General features: G+C 48.1%; 1 long non-coding RNA gene across 3 annotated transcripts in view; it reads right to left on the bottom strand.

Annotated features, from left to right (window-relative positions):
- LOC142579815 (uncharacterized) overlaps positions 1-17,974 on the bottom strand; it is a 160,660-nt gene that overhangs the window by 119,779 nt on the left and 22,907 nt on the right. For all 3 annotated transcript variants that reach the window (XR_012827464.1, XR_012827465.1, XR_012827463.1), the window contains exon 2: positions 17,132-17,337. This is a non-coding gene — a long non-coding RNA (uncharacterized LOC142579815). The remainder of the gene's footprint in view (positions 1-17,131; positions 17,338-17,974) is intronic.

Raw genomic sequence — 17,974 nt, forward strand, 5'->3', positions numbered from 1 at the left:
TCTCTTATGGCAACAAACATCCTAGTCAAAGAATACCCATTATCCCCAGCTGGGTGCCATGTATGCGGATCACCGGAATGCACATTAATCGCCTTAGAACGGCACTACAGCCAGCAGCACGGTTTTTCCATCAAGTGGAAATGTTCTATTTGTGGGTTAACTAAAGCAACCTCCAGAAGAATAGCCTCTCACTATTGGCATTGTGGGCAGTCTACAGCTCTGAGGCGGGCCAACGAGCCGCTGCCATACGGGTCCGACTCCAAACAGGCTGGCGGAACGGATGATGCAGCCCTCACCACTGGCTCCGCCTCAGGGCCGGGCACAAGCGAAATCTCAAAACATTCGGAATCAACTATCATCCTAAATTATCCGTCTAAAACAAATGACTGCACTAGATGCACAAGCTCCCTCACTTCACGGGTCTATCTAGAGGCCCATTATATGAAAGCACATAACCTCAGGGTGGTATGGCAGTGTACAGCCTGTCGCACAACTCAATACCAAACCTCCCATTCTGCTTCGTCGCACTTCGCCAAGTGCCGAAAGAGGACTCGTAACGACAATTCACCGGATGGCCAATCCAGCCTTCATCCCAGAAATCTGAAGGGCAATTGCAGTCCCGTGGGCTTATGACATCCGTCTACATCTAAAATCACTAGTAAAGAAACTCCTCCCTCAATAAACGAAATTCGGCCTGCCCCTCGCAATTCTAGCTCAAAGACATATAACTCACCCCCAAGTAGGCCCCCGAAATCAGGCATTAAATCACCCCACCATTGGGACGTAAAAGAAATCCGCCAAGTCGCGTCAGTCAGGCTTCGGCTGGGGAGCTCTGCTTCCAATTATGGAACTAGCCTGTGGATCCCTGGGAGATCAACATGGGAGATCGCCTCTCTAGTCGCCTCGGCTAAGTATAAAGACATCGAAGCCGAGGTTAAGAGCGAACTAGACGTCGCGGAGGCCAGCGGCGACGAGTGGACCGGGCTCATTCAATCTTTTGGCGGGTCACGACCATGATCGAAAGGCAGGAGGACACCCAAGGCGGCTTTTGCAGTTACTCCAACTGCACCTTTCCTCGTCCTCCTCCTCTTCCGGTGAGGATGAGCCGACGCCCACCCCTGAGAGGAAGCCAACTCCACAGCCAGGTCCCTCCTCGGAGGTAGACCGCCCTGCCGGCAATGCCGGGGTGCCACCAGGGACTAGTGAGTGCACATTGGAGCTGGAAGAATCTCAGGGGTCCCCCCAGTTAACACCTACTGGGCCGATGGGCAAGTCTGGCCTGACTCCGCCGGGGTATGGCGCAACACATCGGCACTCGCCACCCTCTGCCAGGAGGGGAGAGCTTGGCAGCCGTTGGCTCACGCCCCGGCCACAGTCACCCACCGCACCAGAACCCCGATCCGGCTTCACAGGGGGAGGTGACCCAGTGGCATTTGAGGAGGAGGACCGCACTCCCGTGCGGAAATGCCCAGCTACATCAGGGCAGACGCCGCCTGCTTCTCCTGCCATCCCCACCCAAACCCCGGTTCCTCCTGACGCCCTGCCTAACGCCGACACGATAGTTGCGCTCCCCCACAGTTCCATCTCCGTCTTCCCGCGCCAGCGGATGGCAAAGTTCCTCGGGGGGGAGACGGACCAAGGAAGGCAGAGATCCTCCGCGGTGCCTGCGGCCAGCTCCTATCAGAGATGGACGGAGCCGCAGATGAGAATTTTGGTGCAGGCCGAGGTGAGGCTTCCGCCTGGAGAGTGGCTTATTAACGCCGCTCTTGCCGCAATCTACCCATCACGATCAGCGGAATCGATCAAGGGCCTCTGCAGGCAAGGCAGATATCGCGAGATATTGGCACAGGAGTCAACCCGGCTGCCTGCGCCAAATGTCCCTCAGCCAACGCCTGACGCGCCGCTACCCGACAACAAAATTCTGATTAACTTAATCCCTACTAAAGACGAGGCCCATGCGATTTAGCTTTCCTTCGGGCTCGACGACGTTGGCATGGCGGCTAACCTGGTTGAGTATCCACTGACTACGTCGGACTAAGAAATCTTTACGAGTTCTTCGGATGCACTCACGACCTGCAAGGAGGCGGAATGGCGATAGCAAGCAACAGATGGCAGAGTCCCCTCTGTGGAGGCGGCCCGGAGAGCGCTCGTGGGCGTACAAGCAGCGCCTATTTAAAGAACATGAACGCTTGTACACCTCGAGTCCGAAAGTCTTGCTTGAAGAGCTTATACTAGACACAGGAAAAGTGGAGCCAACCACCCTGGAGGCAATCCATTCCGCGTACGATCCCATATTCAATAGCAAATCACCTACGGTACGCGAAGTAGGAATCAAAAGTAGCTTGCCATCAGAGTGCTCGTTTTTCCTCAGAGGAGCTTAATGATGCACTGAAGGGAATGGGGACGGCATCAGCTCCGGGGCCGGACGGCCTGTCAGTGAGAGAGCTGCGCAAGCTCCCGACAGAGGTCCCGGCACTCGTTATGACCACCACACACCACCACCTGCCTGATGAGCCCCGTTTGTCATGGACAGTGTTCATACCGAAGTGCCCGGACGCTGCCTCCGCCTCGGACCTGAGGCCTATTACCCTTTCCTCAGTGCTCATCCGACTTTACTCGCGCCTGCTGCTGGCTAGGCTGCAACAGCATTACATGTTTCATCCGCTTCAGGGCGATTTTTCTAAGGACCGGGCCGCACAGTCGAACCTACTACTGTTACAGGGCATCATGAAACACGCCAAAAAATTCAACCATCACTTCTATGCGGCTTCATTGAATTTAAGGAAAGCCTTTGATTCCGTCAGCCATCAGGCACTCCTCACCTCTCTAAGGGAGGGTGGAACGCATGATGACTACGTGAGGTCAATAGCAGACCAGTACGCTGGTCAGTTTATTAATTACTCCTACAGGGGCCGCACGGATGGGACGCGAGTCCTCGTGCGGAGAGGGATCAAGCAGGGCGACCCCCTCTCTCTGTTTTTGTTCAACCTAAAGCTTGATCCTCTTGTGCATGAGCTTAATTCATCAGGGTTTGGCTATAACAGAAGGTTCGACAGTGGCCGCAATGGCATATGCAGACGATATCATTCTAGTGGCCTCAAGCCTCGAGGAACTGAGAAGGAACCTGGAGGTAGCACAGCATCATTTCAAGAAAATTGGATTAGACATCAACCCAAAAAAGACGCAGTACTTTGGATGGAGATACGAGGCTCACCGGCTCAAATGGTTTGATTATGACGTCCTCCAGCTTCAGCTGGGAGACACCATGGTCATCCCAAAGAGCCGGAATGAGCCCATTAGATATCTCGGCGTTGACTTCTTCGTCAACAAGCCACCAAGGACTTCAATTAACTTAATTCAGAAAGAATTGGACCTAATCAATTCGGCCAAATTGAAGCCCTTTCAAAAATTACACTACATCTCTTCTTTACTGGTGCTAAAATTGCTACATGCTACCTCCAGCTCCCTCTCAGTAATGCCTATTGTTTCTGCACTAGACAGAAGCATTAGGCAGGAAGTAAAACAAATCCTCCCACTTCCGCATTCTTTTCCTGATTTCCTTATTTATGCCCCTCATCGAGCAGGGGGCCTGGGTGTCCTGGAGCTTTCTTGCATTTCGGCCGAAAACCAAATAAAGTCCTTCGCGAGGCTTCAGCGTCTAGGCTCTCCTATCGTGGACGCGGTCCTGGGGGGCGCACTAGATGGTTCCCAACGAACTCTAGAGGAGAGAATTGGGGTCCTGTTGGGAATCGTCGAAAGTTCATCCCTGGATAAGGCCCTACGGGCCGCTAGGAAGACATACCTGGAGGACGTAAGATCCAAATACACCAACAAAAGCCTTTTTGCTTTTGAGAATGATCCACTTGGGAATAGGTGGCTCAGACCTGACTCAAGGTTCACGAGTGATGGAGACCGCACAAAAGCCCTGCGGCTGCGCTCCAACCTATTCCCAACTCGGACACTCTCCAATCGGCACAGTAATGACGATTCGGCCAAGCTTTGCAGAAGGTGCCACAAGGCACAAGAAACAACATTCCACATCCTCCAGATGTGCGAATCCGTCCACAAGCCGCATTGCTCACGGCATAACTTCATTAGCAATGCCATTATTAACAAGCTTAAAAAGCATCATCCAGATGCTGACGTTTCAGGCGAGCGCCTCCTTGTGGCCAAGTGCGGCACCAGGCTTCGGCCTGATATCATACTTGACCTGAAAGCCAAAACATTCATTTTGGATATGGCGGTTGCCTGGGATGCCAGGACAGATACACTGGAGAAAATGTGCACGCACTAGAGGGACAAATACGGACCCCTTGTGTCCGTTCTGAGCGAACGCCATCCTCAGGAGAAGGTTAAGGTCGTAGGCCTGGCATTCGGTGTACGTGGTCTCCTCTGTCCAAGCACCAAACAGGCTGCCAAGGAAATTGGATTACGGGAAGGGGAATTGGCCTGGCTTACAGCCAGAACACTGGTGGGCAGTCTTATCTGCCTCAACCGGTTCTGAAAACAAGTAGTTTTTTAACATCGGGGAATGGGCAGCCTGGTTGACGCCTGCATCAACTCTCTCATCTCTATCAGCTTTCTTTTGCTCTTTTTATCTCTTTTACCTTGATGTGATTTTTCCATGTTATTTTATTATTAATCTTTTTTTTTTATCTCTTTATGTCCCTTTTTAAACGTTCCTGCCTTTCCGCACGTCGCTCCTGTATTATTTTTGTAGCCCAATGCTACCAATTCTTCCAGTCCATACATGGCCTCAACTGGGGAAACAAAGGGCAACCCAACTCTGAGGCTCCCAGCAAAACTAGCGTAGGAGCCAATCCCAGTCCCAATACCACTGCGGTTAATCCTTCCATACTTAATATTTTGCATGCAATTCCTTCTTGTACTCTTGAATTTTCTATCGTATGTTGTCCTGTTCGTGTTCCCTCTCTGTCTTTTCTTTTTCTTCCTTTTGACCAAGTGGCTGAAAAGCAAGGAAGCCTGGATATACGCCGCCACGAATCTAAATCATCACCTCCAAAGGAAATCCCGCCGCTTTTCACCGATCACGCTGCCCCGCTGATCATCTTGGCAGTCCAGGCCATCCTCTACACCCCCTGACCACCAGTGGGGGAAAATGAATAGAAGTGTATATGGCTAGAGCAGTGCGGCTTTGCACGGTCTGGTGTGCTTCAACTGGCATGGACCGAGGGAATCCGACTCTTCATTTAAAACAAAGCATTGCGAGGGCCATTACGAGAGTGTTTCATTTGCTGTAATGATGTGTAGGACATTCATACACATAGGTCACCATGTGGTATTCAAAAATCATCGGTGCGTAACAAGCGAATTTTTGCCTCAGTATTTCTTGTTGGAAAACATAGTGAGTGCATGTCTATGTCTCAGTGTTAGAAGAGCACAGAAACACAGCCTTGTCTAATTCTCTGCTGTAGAGAATGGCAAGTCACCGATATATAAAATTATCAACTGCGGAAAGAATACTTGCCATCAGGTCAACTGTTAGTGAATTGATTGAAATTAAAATTTCTATTGCTTTCAACCCTGATTGCACGAGGGATATGAGAAGTTTGATTTTGCATTTAATATTATTGACAACTTTCGCTTCATCATACCTACTTTTTTCCAGCTCTGCATCGAAGTCGAACTCGGGTTTAAATGCAAGATTGGAGACCTGGCCAAAAGCTAAAAGCAGTGGCAGAAGCGTTCTCATGCAAAGAGCAGTGTGAATGCACTTCCATCGACATTGGCAAGCATTTACAAGGCCACTTAAAGCATGCACTCATCAACGAGGTTTGCGAGATAATTCTGCATGTATCTATCAGTTGGTGTGGCAACAAGTGCTTTGTCATGATTTAAAATTCATTTTCAGTGAATACATGAATATTATGAAAGTTCCGTAGCATTTTCTGACTTTATTTCACACTGGAAAGCATTTTCGCCATGGTTTTTTGATGGATGTTTGCTCATGCCTCTAATGTGTCATTCAATAGACTGCGCTGCCTAATGAGCTGCAAATCATGGCACCTCATGTGTATATTTCCTCTGAACACACTTGTGTTTATGCTGGAAGTGCTGATGAAGTTATATGAATCACAAGCGGAAACACAGAGCGGGCCCTCATTTTCTGCCTGCTTATCTACTACATCAAAAACCTTGAGTACCCACCTGCATTCTCACCCATGCTTGTGCTGCTGCAAAAGATTGCCCTGCCGGACACAACAGTGCCTTGTGGACTGCTCACAAACTGCCTGAAGAATCTTCTCATACTTTTTAAAAAGAAGAAATTGTGTTAAGTTCAAGAAACAAATGTGCTAAGACTGCCAACTTCCCAAGATGCTGAAGTATGTTCTCAACAGATGGTTTCAGTCTTTATCTGAACTTCAGTGAATTTGTCTCATTTGTTGCATTGAGTGTTGTCAAACTTAAAATGCTATTTGAGTTACAAGTTGATCTCTTGTTTGCTTTAGGTGACACAAGGTATTAGATTTTACAATGGCATTTAAGGTGCAGGTATATGTTGGTACACTCTAGGCGACTTGTGCTTTATTTTCTAAACTGATATTCTGGAAACTGCAGGCGCATCCACCTGACATACATATAGGTTAGCATAGTCGTTTAATATTATGGCCCTTTTCCATTTAGTTTGTATTTGGCTACGAGCTTTGATGGTCTGTGCGTTTTCTGTGGTTATAGCCCCATCCTTGAGCTTTCAACATGAGGCTGCTTTAATGTCTCCAGAAATGTAATAAAGTGTATAGTCACAATATTACATTGCCTCTTTTTATACCAGTTTAAGTTTACTGCGGCTTCCGTAAAGATGTCAGCTGCCTTAACAAGTCATTTTTAAAGCATGGCTTTTTATTGTGTGCATATTTTTGCTTGACAGGAGTGTTTACATTTATTTATATTGTGAGTGGAGCAATCTGTTGGGGACTTTTTGGAAATTAAGATTTCATGTGAGAATTTTGATTTATTATACAGCGTATTCATCCTGGTTCCTCTTTTCGCACTGCAAACAGTGATATAATATGAGCTCAGACTTATAGTGCATTATATGCAGCACTTATTGTGATAGATATTTGCTATAGTACCTGTTCACTACATAAGAAAACTATTTTACAAATATAGTGCCTTGACCACATATGCATCACCTATATAGCATAGGTTTTCTTACAGCCTAGACTCAAGAAGTCCGGCTACTTTGTGTAATAGTCAGCAACGTTGTAGGAGGTATGCGTTGGTATTGTGGTTAAGGTACATTGTGTACTAATGCCTATCCTCAGGCGGTGAGCATTTTTGAATATCTTTGTCTGTCTGGTCTGTTGACCTTTCTTTTGATGGGTATTATTCGTACACGTCAAATCGCAGTCCACAGGAGTTCTGTGTTTTTTGACCCTGTTAAAGACGTCAAGGGTATACTCCACGAGGCAAATGAAATAAGCGCGTGTTCAAGCTTCGAAAAAAGCTTTCTTTCTGGCGCGAGTCCAACAAGTTGCATAGCATAAAAGGCTTCAGCGTATCACAATATGACAAACCGTGTGTGCAATGCAAGTATCTGTGCAAGCTGTTGTTAAATCAAGGCTCCTATCGAAGAAGAAAAAAGTTACAAGGCCAAATACCAGTGTCGCTAGAAAGCTTGTGAAGAGCAACATACAGGTACGCCGAGAGAAGACCAAAGTAAATAGCTTAAGTACTGAGCTCGAGGGGACGAAGGAAATCAATGCTTCGATATCAGCGTTAAGCCTGGAGATTAAGCTCTTCAGTCTCCCGGAAAAGCAACGGCAACAAGTGAGAGCATGCTTTGAAGTGTCGAAAAGAAAAGACGCTCAAGGCATGAAATATAGTCCTGAATGGCTACTGGAATGCATCATAATGAAAATGAAGGGCCCAAGATTGTACGAACATATTCAGAAACATAATATCATGGCTCTTCCCAGCAAAAGCTGCCTGCGTAAATACCTAAAAGCTTATAAGAGTACCTTCGGGCTTAATGAGCAAGTACTCACAGCAATCAAAGAGAAGGCAGGCGGCATGGATACATTTCAAAGGCATGGAGGGATCCTAATAGATGAAATTAGACTCTGTGAAAGTGTCAACGTTACCAGCAATGGCCAAATCGAGGGTTGTGTCTTGGAAAACACACATCTCCAGACCAACAGGGTCAATCTGTGACCACGGCTTAGTTGTGATGTTTCATCCATACTGTGGCCAATTTCAGCAAATACTTGCAGTCTTTGGTTCTCACAGCAATGTTAAAGCGGATGTCTTATCAAATATTGTTGTAGACACTACCATAGCTACCGAGAACGCAGGTCTCTTTGTTGATTTCGTAACAACAGATGCGGCGACCTGGAATAGAAGTATGTGGAGAGCTTTTGGCATAAAAGAAACAGTTAAGAAAATGGTGTAAAAAGTGCAGCACCCTGTTGACGCAAACAGAAGTTTGCATTTTCTATCCGACTTCTCTCATTTAGTGAAATGTGTATGCAATGCCCTTGTGTCGGCTGGCTTTGAGACACCGGAAGGTAGAGTCAAAAACGACGTCGTAAAAGAGGCCTGTAAATGTGATAACAGAGACACAGTGTGTTTAGAGGCAATGCCTAATGTCACAAGAGCTGTTGTAGAGCCAAATGGTTTCAAACAAATGAAAGTGAACCTGGCTTTCACCTGTTTCAGCGACGATGTTCTTAGGGGACTTTATTTATACAAGAACGACGTAAAAAGAATTGTGGTTCCAACTCCACAGTGGCAACTGAGGCATTCATTTGAATAATGCGGAAGAAAATTGAGGCCATGACATCGAGGTGCATTCGCAACGCAATGCGCCCAAATTCTTTTCAAGTGAAATAAATCCAGGAATTTCTTTCGTATATAGATAACTGGGAAGAAAAAGTTGGAAAGCTGGGCTTTCTTAGCCAGCCAACAGCTGAAAGCCTTCGTGTAAGCCTCAGAAGCGTAACTTCAATTCTTGTGTTTGTGACAGGAACACTTGGCTATAAATACCTAATGAATTCTAACGAGTCCGGACCCACTCGAGAATGTTTTTGGTATCCTCAGGCAAAGGTCGGCATCAAATGATCATCCCACTCCCACGCAGTTCTTGCATTCTGCAGTGTCGCCAAGGCACCCGCAAATGGAAACGTTTCCCCGGCAGTAATCAAGAGTTTGATTAACTCGACCAAGTGCGAGCCCATGTGCGCAACCTTGTCATAGTAGCAGGTGGGCTAAATGACGTCCTAAACAGGAAAGGGACAGGACTAGCGCAGCGCTTGGCAAAGGGGGCGGACGACTTGCATGAACTGTCCCCTCAGGTGCAGATCATGGTGTGCACGGTGCTGGTACGTGTTAGTCACGTACAAAGAGCCGTAGTGGCTGCTAATGAGGACATATGAAAAATGAGCCACGAGAAAGGCTTCGAGGTTGTCTAAGTAAACAGGGAAGTGAGACGATGTGATTTTCAACGGGACGGGACCCACTTCAATTACAGGCTCGCCGAAGTTGTGCCATACCATGTGGCTACCACAAGGCGATGGGCGCTGCCATACTACGTGCACCACGTGCATATCATCGAGGCGACGGGAGCTCCCACTTCTCCACGACGAATCAAGAATTCGACACGGGAGGCGACTTCAAAAAGCACCCAGCCATCTCCGCGACGAATCAAGAATTCATCGCGGGCAACGTCATCACCCTGCCCCGCCTGGTTCCTGCCGACAAGGATTCGCCGAAGGGATTTAAAGGGAAGCTGAAAGGTTTTCCAGAAAGAATGAGTGAACATCTGTACATAATGGTTTTCAACCCTCCGAATTCGAATATCGCATCGAAATTGAGCGAAAGAAAGCGCAAATATATTTTATTTCGCGAAAAGTGCAGCAGCGGACACGCCCAGCTCGCGCGTCTCGTTTCCGCCTGTGATTGGTCGGGTGCCTCGTGACGTCAACACTAGTGTTCATCCGAACCGACCGCTGCTGCTACACATGAAGCACGGTGCCAGGTAGTTTGGTGCTGTTTTTCTGAGGCGGTAATGGAAAATTTAGAGACTGCGTTTTTCTGAGGAGTTCGGCGTTACTCCCTACATGTACGAGCCGATTGCGAAGAGCCGGCCTCTCGAAGAAGCAAACGATGCTGGTGCGAGCAGTGCTTTCGACGCGAACGAAAGCGAAGTCTTGGAATCTCCTCGTGTTGGAAATGCTCTTTGGTGAGTATGTTTTTTGCAAAGCGATCTAGTGATCTCGCCGCTCTTTCACCGATCTAGTGAGCTCGTTTCCGGTCAAACAACTGTAGTGTTGTATTCCTGCATGCCTCCTCGTGGAACGTAAGCGGGGATGCGATCGTCGGCATTTGTGCGCAGTCCAAAGCTGTCGGCAATCTACAAAGACGGTTTAAATGCGTGAAAAGCTTCCCGGTTCATGCAGTACGTGTAGACCTTTATCTGTGCGCCATCCGCACACTACTCGTAACCGAAGTCGTAAAGGCGGCGAATTCCGTCGGCTACGTGAGACGGTCGGTTTCTCGCTGTGCGCGAGAGAAGGGGGGAGCGTAGCGTCATGGCGTGCGCTGGCTTTCCAGCACATGCAAACTCTACATTTGCACTGTGTTATGGTAGCTGCATGCAGGCTGTTTTGCAACACACGTGCAAATAGAAAATTCGCGGCGCTTTGCGACGAAACCTGCGTCAAGGGCGGGAGATAAACATGCACCTTCCGTTCAGCGTGCTAACACGAAGGAGCTCGAAGTAAATCAAAATCCAGGTTTGGGCGAGTTCGTGTATTCATAAGGCCTTCCAACACTAGTTATCATCAGTCAGTCCGCACTCGTGCCGTCTTTGTTTTCGTTCCTCCGATCTTTTCGCGCTGCGTTTAGAAAGCCTGCTAGTGGCAAGTAGTCCTCTCTCATTCTGTGGCCATATACAGCAACTGCGCAGGCCGAATTGCAGGGCTGGCCGTATACTACCACTCTACATACACGCAGACGCACCAACAAAGGAATGCAGGGTCGATCGAAGCAGATTACGATGGCACGCACGCAGAAACAAGCACGGTCAGGCACGGTCGCGGAGGCTGCGAAGGAATGGAACACTAGTGTTGACGTCACAACACCGCGGTTTCCGGTCTCCACTCGCATCGTCAGCGTCAGCAGCAGCGCGCGGCATTCGACGGGAGGCGGAGCTACAGCGCAATTTTAACCGACGATTACGTCGCTCTTAATTGAAAAAGAAAACCCAAATTTTACCTACATGGTTTATAAGGTTCCCGCACCCATATATGAGCGTCTTATTGAATTCGACAGACTCTTCAGCTTCCCTTTAAGGGAGAACCTGCCCATTGTGAGAGGAGAGAGTCGCTTCCAGCCGCCTAGTGGGTCTGATGCACTCTTACCTGTAGACTAGAAGAACTACAAAAAGGTAAAAGCTGCACTTCTTCGCAAATACCGCCTCTCTGCCGAGGCATTTCGACAGCAGTTTAGACAGGCAAAAGGGGGCAGCGAATCGAACGCTGAGTTTGCGTAAGAGTTAAAGTTTAACCTTGCTGGTGAAGCAGCGCACTGACACTGACAAAGAGAAGACACACAAGACGACACTCGCTGCTCGTGTGTCGTCTTCTGTGTCTTATCTGTCTCCGTGTCAGTGCGCTGCTTCACCAGCAGGGTATGATGATCAATCACCAACTAGCCCAACTTTCCACATTAAAGTCTAACTTAAAAGAGTGACTCAAAAGTGCAGAAGTGTATGGCAACTATGACAAGGTGCTTGAATGCATAGCAGTGGAGCAGTTTTATCGAGTTCTTCCAGAAAAAGTTACTTTGGCTGCAGGACAGGCTCCCAGAGGTAGACCTAGAGAAGGCAGCGCAGCTCGCGATGGAATATTACACGCGCTGAAACTTCTACGGAAACTGATTCAGGAAGATAGGCTAGAAAAAAAAGACTATCCTGTAAAGCGGTCTTCCCCTGGAAGCCCAGTTTTGCCGAATAAGAAATAATCCATGAGCGACGAGTTCAGCAAGGGAGTATCGACTAAGGCTGAGGTGGCGAGGGAAGGGCTAGCAGAGACAGCCCAGTCAGCTGGGGCCACTAAAGCTAAGGCAGGCTAAAGTGCGCGTTCGAGCCCCGGAGACCAATTATCTGCTTTCGCTGCATCAAGGAAGGCCACATTTCCTCAAACTGCAAGGAGCAAATCGCGTTTGTCAGGGTTAGCCATCCAGACGAAAATCGGTGGCTGCTCAAGCCATATATGCAAGATGTCGTGGTAAACGGGAAAATGTGCAGGGCACTTCGCGATTCCGCCGCTACAGTGGATGTTACTCATCCGTCCTGTGTTTCTCTCGGGGATTATACAGGAGAATGCGCCTGGATCAGACAAGTCGCAGAAGAGCACAGGGTAACCCTCGAGGGTGCTTTTGGAAGGTTGCAAACAAAGGCAGCCATGAGTCCAAGTTTAACCGAACACTTTTCATATATTTTTTCGAACAAATCGGAGCAGCTTTTAGAAAAGGAGGGTCAATCGTTCTCTACCAGTCTCGCTTGCATGGCATTAACGCGATCATGGTCACGCGCTCTCTCAAAGAAACTTGAGAGCTCATCTTCAAACAAGGAAACTGACAATGTAACGTCCTCACAGCGGCAGCCTAGGCCGGGAGATACGGCTGATGAAAAGCAGAGGACTCAGACTTGCGACGGATCAATTACCGGATCAGTGAAAGTGGGTGAGGAGCCTTTCGATACTAGGGAAAATGGGGCGCCTATGGCTGAAGTGAAAGGTTCACTGCTTAGTCCCGCATCCTTTTGCTGGGAGCAGCTTAGCAGGATTGAACAAGAGACGCTTATCGTGGCATAGAAAAGTGACTCTTACGTAACTGTGCTGCACGCTAATGTAAATGAAGGAGTGGCCCAAAAGAATACACTAGGTCAGGCCTCAAGTACCGGAAATATAAAGATTCCAAGGGTCGGACATACAACCAACTACTCGCACCAGAAATGTACCAACCACAGCTTTTACAGTTAGCGCATGGGAATGCTTGGGCGGGTCACTTCGATATCAAGAAGACAAAGGCTAGGCTAGCGCAAGATTTCTATTGGCCAGGATGCTGGAAAGAGGCTGAAACACTTGTTTGGTCATGTGATGCATGTCAGCAAGCTGGTAAATCCAATGACAAGTGACAGAATTTCACTCAGAGCTAGACAGGGCAAAATATAAGCTTTCTTTAATCGCCTCAGTTGTGTCTTGCCTGCCCGAATGACTGTTAGGAATTGCTTTGCAATCTATTCTTTAGCTGTTTATTCTCTTTGAATGTGTCTTCTTTGAGAACACTATTTGTGGAGGTCTGTATCCCAGGCTCTTTATCGAGTGCATGTTTCGTGTTTAGTACCATAACCGTAATGGATGCTGTAAAGCACAGAGGGGGTTAGAGCGTTTGTTTTCAGAGTTTGTTCTGGCGTTGTGGAGAGCATTGGGAGGGTGCTCACTTTCGCTGAAGTGGTTGGCGTTGATATTCGGTCATTCCGTGAGCTTTCTCAGATCCAAGCAAAGGAAAGACCAGCAGATGAAAGGGCGACAGAACCATTTCCTTAACCCCATCAAAGACGCCACTCAATCAGCACATCGCATACGTTGAGCCGCGTCGAACAGCTTGACTTCTGGATGTATTATCTGGGGGGGGAGGGTTCTGTTGTGCCATAACCACGTGCCTGTCATCAAGGCGACGGGAGCTGCCATACTACGTGCACCATGTGCATATCAGTGAGGCCACAGGAGCTCCCACTTCTCTGCGACGCATCAAAGTACAGTGGAACCCCGTTCATACGTTTTTCACCAGACCGAGGAAAAAAAACGTAACAGCCGGGAAAACGCAACCGTGAGGAAAGTTCCGAAAATGAATGAAAAAAGTGCAGCTTCAACTATAGACAATTTATTTCCACAGAGTGCGCTTAGACCTTAAAGAAGTCCAGAATGGTGGCTTGCCGTTTCTTTCGCTTGCTAGAAATCGCCGCACGTTTCTCAGTAGCCTGGAAGGTCGCATTGCTGTCAGCGTCGCTGTGAGGTGCGACATACCTGCGGAGGAGGTCCAGAGCCGCGATGGCTTCTCCAAAGCTAGGATTTGGCAACTCCCCGGCATCATGCAGTTCGTGCTCCTCGTCGTCACCACGCCACGGCAATGGCAACGGACAAAGGAATATCCGCGGGAAATTTTGCCCTCTTTGGCGTAATCATGCTAACGTGCCAACGATTGTTTAGTATTGCTGCGGAGCGCGCGCGTCCGAGCAGCCCGGTTGCGCGCAGCACGGCGTAGTTTCGTGAGAAATGTAAACAAGAGAGGAGAGCTGGCCCGATAGACGGAGCAACGCCATGAGCAATGCCAACTTCCGGCTTCCCTTCAGCTATAGCTTCACCAAGAGTGACGTCAGGGCCTTCCCTGAGGTTCCTTCCTCCATGAGTCGACCCGTCCAACAAACCATGCGGTGACCGTAATCACAGTGATAGTGAGAGCATTTTTCACGTATGGCCATCTATTGGCGGCCTCTCGAACTGGCATGCGGCTTCTTGCAGCCAGTTCCATAGCCAAGCCTGGCCAAGCCCGGTCAAAACTCGTCAAAAACCAAAATGGCGGTTGGAGCGCGTTGCCTACTTTAGCCCAGGCAGGTTCGGGTTGCGACGCATCATGCGGGAACGTTTTCACAGCTACTACGTAACAGCGGGGTTCCTTATACATTAGATCCTATGGAAGCTATGCCGGGACCAGATGAAAACGACGTAGCAGCCGGGAAAACGCAGCAGTGAGGAACGTAACAGCGGGGTCCTACTGTATTCGACACGGGAGGCAACTTCAAGGAGCGTCCAGCCATCTCTGTGACGAATCGAGAATTCGACGCGGGCGACGTCATCATCCTGCCCCGCCTGGTTCCTGCCGATGAGAAGTCACCAAACTGGTTCCTGCCGACGAGGAGTCGCCAAAGGGATTTAAGGGAGAACCGGCCCATCGTGAGAGGAGAGAGCCGCTTCCAGCCACCAAATCGGTCTGATGCGCTATTACTGCTACCTGTACGCTATTATCTAGGGTTGTGCGAATATTCAAAACTTTGGATACCAAAGTGAATAAAGTTATATTCGATTCAACCTTCAAATCGAATAGCACTATTCGAAAACTTCGAATATTTTCGAAGTTTTTCTATGTTTAAGAATACCGGTACGCGTAGGTTTTTTGCAAGTTTGTCATTCTATATCTACCCTGGGTAGAGCATCTTCATGCCACTTTGCTGACGGAGCCACGACCGCTCGAAGGAAACAAGGCCGTCACCATGGCCGTGACCGAGCTTTGGACCGAGCATACGAATTCATGAACGTAAACAATATTGATAACGATAATGATGGCTTTTCGGAAGTTTTAAAGTGTTTACTACTGCATGTTAAGGCACTAAATATAATGTAACTGTAACATCATCATAATATCCGTAGGTATTTATCTACATAAAAGCATATATTATACTTTGTAATTGTAAGATATAATATAAACCGCCTTAACATCAACTAATCTTCAAAAAAAAGTTCGTCTAAGCGGTAGTAGGTATTTGGTGAAGCAACCATGTGATTTCTATAGCTCTTTTTTAGGCTTGTGCTTGCAAACGTGGTTGCCGGATGTGTATGTCGCTTCAAGTTATCAACTTCAGTCACAATTTAGTTGTTCTATTTACTCGGTTGCACGCTTAGCCTAAGTAGCCAAACCATGGACGAATCAGCGCAGCGGGTGTTCCAAAATGCTATCTGGGAGTTCTTCGATTGAAGAGCCAGCGACGCGACATGCCGCACGTGCAAGATGTGCCTTAAGACACCCACGGGCACTACCAGCACCCTCGTCAATCACCTAAAGCGTCACCCTGATCCATTCAAGCAGTTCGAGAAGCTCCGTGCTGCCAAACACTCAAGAAAGCCTGCAGGCCCAAAAAAGACGACGGGTACCAACAAGGTAGATGCAAGTGCTGCTAGCTGTAGCTACTTTAGCCGACGCTGATAGGTGACAGTCAGCGCGCGAAAATGTTAACAATGGAGGTTGCGCAGTTCCTGGCCACTAGCTTGCACTCTTATTCTATTGTTGAGAAGCCTGGCTTTTTATCTTTGATGCACACCGCAGTGCCCGCGCACAAGGTCCCATCGAGGACTACGTTTTCTCAGAGTGTCGTGTCAGAACTTTACACCAAAGAAGAAAAACGGATCAAAAGCGATCTGTGCAATCAATCACTTCACCGACGGGACCCCATGCTACTGCGGGGATGACCAATGGGTGGACGCCTAGGCCCGGGGATAGCTATGTCTCATTTAAATGCCACCTTGTTGATAAACAGTTTCAGCTTCACTATTATCACCTTGCATGCCGGCCCATGCTCGAAGGCCATACATCTGACAACTTGAAGCGCATCCTCCTTGACTTGTCAAAGGAGTGGAGACTTCCTCAAGATGTTTGTTTTCACTGTCACTGACAATGCCAGAAACTTCCTGGGTGCCGTATCGCGAACAGGATAAACAAGTATAGAATGCTTCACGCGTACATTACAATTGTGCATCCAGTGTGCGAAGAAGGACACTCAGAAGTTTGAGTAGCTGTGTGTCAAGGCCTGAGCAATTGTAGGGCACTACCAAGAGGAGTTCCAAGGCTAGGAGCCGCCTCAAAGAGGTTGAGTTAGCATGGGCTTAGAGCCCCTTGAAGTGATTCAGGATGTTGTGACGCGATGAAACAGTGACTATGAAATGATGTCTCGCCTTTTAAAGCTCCGTGTGCCAATTTCCTTGAACCTGTCAGAACAGAACACATTGGAAAACCTAACTTCAAGTGAATGGCATCTGATGGCATCCGTCACGTCAGTGCTAAAATGTGTTGACAATACAACAAGAAAATCTTGCTCAGAAAAGCACCCAACTCTTTCGCAAGTGGTGCCATTAGTGCATTGCATGCAGCTTCTGCTTACTCAGCAGAGTTGTGCGGAGGAGTCTGCATTTGCAGGAAGCCTCCTTCATAGCATGAAGTCCAGCTTTGTGGATATAAAATTGAAGGTGACATACCTTGAGCACGGCATTGGACCCCTGATTTGAAGCAGTCTGTTACGACACCATAAGTGAGAAACGGTGGCTGAAAAACCTACTGTGCTCAGCTGTGGAGAAGAGCCTGCCTCAGGGGAGAGACGGGGAAGAGTCCAGTGCACCTGCACAAGGTGTCTCTAGTGATGTGTGGAATGCTTTTGGAACTTTGGCCTCCAACACCACTTCAAGCACTGGTTCCCCGAGTCTGATGGAGGAGGTGGAGGAGTACGTCCATGCACCTGTACGGCCCCACTTGGAGAATCCTTTCCTGTGGTGGAAAAATTTCGGCAATGTCAAGTACCCGTCACAGTCCAAGCTCGCTCACCTATACCTGTCAGTGCCAGCAACCCAAGTGTCAAAAGAGAGGTTCTTGTCAACAGGAAATGTTGTCACTACTAGAAGAGAGCACCTTCTCCCCAAGCATGTTGAGCAATTAGTGTTTATAGATAGCAATATACACTAGGATAAAAGGCTGGATGAGCATTGCACAGTGGTCTAAATAAACTGAAAAATGAAAAGATCTCGTGCCTCATGTCTGTTTCTCATTGCCTCACATTTATAATGGTTCGGAAAATATACTTAATAAAACAGCCAGCAGAGATCATTGTAACAAGATTATGTACTTCACTCCATCAATTTTTTTTGTTGTGTACAAGGGATCCCAAATATTCGCTTCGATTCGAACCTATTCGCTTCACTTTGAAATTATTCAAATTCGATGACTATTCGCTTCGTATTCGCTTCGAAGTGAAAAACCGATTATCGCACATGCCTACTATCATCTACTTTTTGTAAACATTGTATAAAGTTTCGTTTCTTCTTCGTCTGCCGAAAGAGTCCGTCTTTCATCCTCTACCCCCGAAGTCACAACGAGGAGTGGGCTGGCAACTTGCTGGTCGCGCTGT

The sequence above is a fragment of the Dermacentor variabilis genome, chromosome 4 (assembly GCF_050947875.1).
Source record: "Dermacentor variabilis isolate Ectoservices chromosome 4, ASM5094787v1, whole genome shotgun sequence".
NCBI classification, from domain to species: Eukaryota; Metazoa; Arthropoda; class Arachnida; order Ixodida; family Ixodidae; genus Dermacentor; species Dermacentor variabilis.